Here is a 5,990-nt window from a genome sequence, read left to right as displayed (position 1 = left end):
GGGGGGCATTGTGGTATTGATGCTGATGGGGATGACGGGGTGGAAAGATTGATGATGATGGTGGTGATGATGATGATGATCGTGATGATGGTGATGATGATGGTGGTGATGATGATGATGGTGATGTTGATTATGATGATGATGATGATGTGCTATCCAAATCTGACTTTTAAAGATCACATGTTCCACTTTGCATGAAAATGCAAAAAAAAACCCAACCCAAACCAAACCAATGCTCAGGACACAGCTACCGATAAAAAGTTCTGAGCAACTTTGAGGAGGAGAGAAAAGTGTTTATGGTGTGGTGGCGAATTGGCGGCTGTGTGGCAGCTGTGTGGCGGCTATGTGGCGGCTGTGTGGCGGCTGTGTGGGGGCCGTGTGGTGGCTGTGTGGCGGCTGTGAAGCGGTTATGTGGCGGCTGTTATCTCCCTCATCCCGCCGGTCGGTGGTCGGGGCGCCGGCTCACTTCCGCCCGGAGAGTCTGCAGAGACTGTCAACCGTAGAGTTGTGCTGGGATGTATCTGAGGCATCGCGTTCTGTCGTATACTGGGCCACTATAGATCTATATCTGAGGTCACGCGCTCTGTCGTACACCTGGCCGCTATAGATCTGAGATCACGCGTTCTGTCATATACCGGGCCACTATATATCTATATCTGAGGTCACGCGCTCTGTCGTATACCGGGCCACTATATATCTGAGGTCACGCGCTCTGTCGTATACCGGGCCACTATATATCTGAGGTCACGCGCTCTGTAGTATACCGGGCCACTATATATCTATATCTGAGGTCACGCACTCTGTCGTATACCGGGCCACTATATATCTATATCTGAGGTCACGCGCTTTGTAGTATACCGGGCCACTATATATCTATATCTGAGGTCACGCGCTCTGTCGTATACCGGGCCACTATATATCTATATCTGAGGTCACGCGCTCTGTCGTATACCGGGCCACTATATATCTGAGGTTACTTCGTATTCCGGGCCACTATATATCTATATCTGAGGTCACGCACTCTGTCGTATACTGGGCCACTATATATCTGAGGTTACTTCGTATTCCGGGCCACTATATATCTATATCTGGGGTCACGCGCTCTGTCGTATACCGGGCCACTATATATCTATATCTGAGGTCACGCACTCTGTCGTATACCGGGCCACTATATATCTATATCTGAGGTCACGCGCTCTGTCGTATACCGGGCCACTATATATCTGAGGTCACGTGCTCTGTCGTATACCGGGCCACTATATATCTGAGGTCACGCGCTCTGTAGTATACCGGGCCACTATATATCTATATCTGAGGTCACGCGCTATGTCGTATACTGGGCCACTATATATCTGAGGTCACGCGCTCTGTAGTATACCGGGCCCCTATATATCTATATCTGAGGTCACGCACTCTGTCGTATACCGAGCCACTATATATCTATATCTGAGGTCACGCGCTCTGTCGTATTCCGGGCCACTATATATCTGAGGTCACGCGTTCTGTAGTACACCGGGCCACTATAGATTTGAGGTCACGCGTTCTGTAGTACACCGGGCCACTATAGATCTGAGGTCACTCGCTCTGTCTGTCGTATTCCGGGCCGCTGAAGGGGACGCACGAGTTTACCCTTTTTTAGGCGATTGAAAAAGGGGGGAAGGGGGGGTAAGGGCTGGACACTAGACAAGAGAGAGAGGCAGGCGTGTTGTCCTTGGTCTAGACACAGTGTCACGTGTTGTCCTTGGTCTAGGCACAGTGTCACGTGTTGTCCTTGGTCTAGGCACAGTGTCACGTGTTGTCCTTGGTTTAAGCACAATGCCACGTGTTGTCCTTGTCACGTGTTGTCCTTGGTCTAGGCCACAGAATTCTACACTAATAGAACGGGAACTGTACCACGTGACCTGTGAGGAATTGAAGACCGAAAATAATGGCGTCTTGAGGGCACGATTTATCGTTTTTGAAAGTACCGGGTAACCCTATAGCTTTTAAAGCAAGAGCAGCTTTTACAAACGAGTGAAAAGTGGAACATTTACTGTCCAGTTTGTAATTTTGAGTTACAGAATTCACTGTGCAACTAGAGATTGGAATCAAGGTTTTAAATTGTTGTGTTTTTGGGTGCAACAACAGAAAAAGCAGACATAGAGAGTTTATAAATATAAGATCTACAGAACTGTGAAAAAATTCGTAACACGGATGGGATTGTTCACAGCACTTCTAGCTTCCCACACACATTTTGCAGACGCATATGGCCTACGTAATTTTTTAGTAGCACAACTTGTTACAAGAAATTTGTTTTACACTGAACATATTTTTTCACTAGATCTAATTAATGTTCTCAAAACATGCGTTCAATAATTAGCTTTATGTCACCAGCAGAAGTAGAAAAAAGGACGGACTTGCTTTTAAAAGAGATTTAGCTCCAGCTATAAACCTTTTAAAAATCTGTAGAAACCATTGACTGGGATTTTTTTTTAAATATTGGGCTAGTATTTATTAAAGAATTTTCTTTAAAAAAATTTCTAGAATAATATAGAACCTATAGATGTGTACACATGTTTGAAAAAAATACTCATCGGTTAAGACGAATTGATATAGATCTAAGTCATTGTGTAAAAGTAGGAGAATCTAGATCTAGCTGTTCGATAGTTCAGTAGCCTAGATATTTGATAATAAGTTGCGCATCAAATTTTTGACCGCATGCTGCAGTAGTAGAGATAGCGTATTATTTTCATCCGAAACATTAATTTCCGCATCCATACACCTTTTTGGGCCTTTATAAGCACATGTAGTCCTACTTTAATTATGTTACTTTCATAATTGTTTTTGAAAGCATTTTCAATTCCTTTCACTTTCACTTTCCACGCGCTGGCTCATATTGGAATCTGACGAATGTATTATTAAATAGCGTATAATGCTGAGTTAGCCAATGCATTGCAATGCGCACTATTATCAATTATTGAATTGTAACTAGACTTCAATTTGATCCGTAACAAGAGACCACTTATTTTTTTTATACGTGTTCATGAATGTGTGTTTGTTTATTGTGTGCGGGGATTAAAAATTAAAGATTAAAGATTCCAGATCTGACGAATGTATTTATAAAATAGCGTAATACTATAGTGCTGGGTTAGCCGATGCCTTGCGATACACGCTTTTATCAATTAATTGAATTGTTACAGGACTTCGATTTGATCCGTAACAAGACAACACTTATTTTTTCTTATACGTGTTCAAAAATGTGTGTTTGTTAGCAACGCGAAGACTCGCTGTGGGGCGCAGCCAAAGGTGCCCTCAACCGGCCGCCATGTTTTAGTTTCAATTCCTCACAGCGAATCGGCGATCGCGAAGAGGGAGTTCCGCTTGTATAAGTGTAGAATTTTCGATGACAGCAGGACACAAATCATTAGCGAGCACATTTCGCCTGGTTCCCTCATTTGACATAATATTGTGTTTGTTTTCGTAGAGGTTTTACGGCGCTTGCACCTGCTTAAGGTCACGGGAGATTAGAGGTGTTACAAGAGAGTAACCCATAAAAAAAGGAGGGGAGATAAGGACGATAGACCTTTGATCGGAAAGAAGAAGCAAACCCCATCAGAGCACCCACCAACCACCCTCACACATATTATGTGATGGTTCATCAATGAGACATATGTGATGGTTCATCAATGAGACATATGTGATGGTTCATCCATCAATGAGACATATGTGATGGTTCATCCATCAATGAGACATATGTGATGGTTCATCAATGAGACATATGTGATGGTTCATCCATCAATGAGACATATGTGATGGTTCATCCATCAATGAGACATATGTGATGGTTCATCCATCAATGAGACATATGTGATGGTTCATCAATGAGACATATGTGATGGTTCATCAATGAGACATATGTGATGGTTCATCCATCAATGAGACATATGTGATGGTTCATCCATCAATGAGACATATGTGATGGTTCATCCATCAATGAGACATATGTGATGGTTCATGAATGAGACTTATGTGATGGTTCAATGCTTCTAACTCTCAATCTTTCAATAAATCTCTGCTGGTCTCAGGAGATCTCATGGGTGGTTGACAGGTGCTGTGCTGCGGTTTACTCCTTCTTTATTACCAGCATCAAACAGCTATCGACCTTATCTCTCCTCCATCTTTCTGTGTATGTCACTCTTTAGTGACACCTCTAATCCCGGCACTTTGTTTGGCCTATTCCTACCCAAAACTCCAACTAAGAGATTTGACAACCGAGTGTGACGGTGGGCGCTGGTTTTTGAGGCCCCCCGTTGAAGGCGTAAATGTCCGCGCACAGATCTTGGCGGTCAGTAAACGTCCCATAAAGCTATCGCAGTCTTCCCCCGGCCCGCTGACAGTCGCCCGGGGCTGCATTGATTTGTCAACAGGGAACGTGTCTTGTCGGGCCGTCTACGTCACACGTCTTCAGCTCACGTGGCCCAGGGCCGGTGGAGGTACAGTCTGCAGTTGGGTTTTTTAGTTAAAGTTTTACAGCACTTGCAACCCGATTGGCTCACATTAGTGCGTAATATCAGAGGTATCATTAGAGGGTAACATTTGGGGAAAAGGAGGAGAGAAAAGGACCATAGATGATTGACAGGAAAGAAGGAGCAACCCCCCCCCCCCAGAGCACCCACCAGCCTATATCTCCTTCTGTTGTATAGATCCAATTGTCGGGCATTTTGCTGTTTCAAGCTACATGTGTCGGTGTCTGTGGTCTAGCGGTTAGGCACTTCGCTGTCGCACACAGGAGACCCGAGTTCGATTCCCGAGTGGGGGAAATTTTTATCGAGCATCTCAATTTTTATATTGTAATGCTGTATCTCTCTCAATAATAATAATAATAGATAATAATAGATAGCATTTGTATAGCGCATATCCCCGCTCAACAGCAGGCTCTATGCGCTTTACACTATATTATTACCCCAGCAGACCATAGAACACTCCGAAACATTCTCAGCTTCCCGGGAAGCATACAGTGCGAGCAGCCGATTAAGCGCTCAAACACTAACAAACTGACAAGATCTTTCGCTGTCTATAGCCGGGTACCCATTCCCACCTGGGTGAAGTGAGGAAAATTCGTGTAAAGTGCCTTTCCCAAGGACACAACGTCGGGCCCTTGACGGGATTCGAACCCACGACCTTACGGTTGCGAGTCCGAGAGCCTAACCACAAGGCCACCGACGCCACCCCCTATGATTTATATTGTGTCGCTAGGGGGGGGGGGGTATAAACTCACACACACACACACACACACACACACACACACACACATATATATATATATATATATATATATATTCGCAATCAAAACACACTGTGCTAAAAATAGGTTTAGCTGGTCTGACTTGGCGGACGTGGATCTTTTTAAGTCGGTTCTTGGTACATTAGCCTGTGTTGTACACCATGCAAAAACTTGGTACATTAGCCTGTGGTGTACACCATGCAAAAACTTGGTACATTAGCCTGTGTTGTACACCGTGCAAAAACTTGGTACATTAGCCTGTGGTGTACACCGTGCAAAAACTTGGTACATTAGCCTGTGTTGTACACCGTGCAAAAACTTGGTACATTAGCCTGTGTTGTACACCGTGCAAAAACTTGGTACATTAGCCTGTGGTGTACACCGTGCAAAAACTTGGTACATTAGTCTGTGTTGTACACTGTACAAAAACTTGGTACATTAGCCTGTGTTGTACACTGTACAAAAACTTGGTACATTAGCCTGTGTTGTACACCATGAAAAAACTTGGTACATTAGTCTGTGTTGTACACTGTACAAAAACTTGGTACATTAGCCTGGCCCGGAAGCGATCTTATTTTGGTGTACAAAGCCCACTTGTGACATAAACAGCACGTGTACTCACTCTGTGACATAAACAGCACGTGTACTCTATCTGTGACATAAACAGCACGTGTACTCTATCTGTGACATAAACAGCACGTGTACTCTATCTGTGACATAAACAGCA

This window comes from Aplysia californica, unplaced genomic scaffold (assembly GCF_000002075.1).
Source record: "Aplysia californica isolate F4 #8 unplaced genomic scaffold, AplCal3.0 scaffold00181, whole genome shotgun sequence".
In the NCBI taxonomy this organism is placed as follows: domain Eukaryota; kingdom Metazoa; phylum Mollusca; class Gastropoda; order Aplysiida; family Aplysiidae; genus Aplysia; species Aplysia californica.
Note: the sequence above shows the minus strand (reverse complement) of the source record.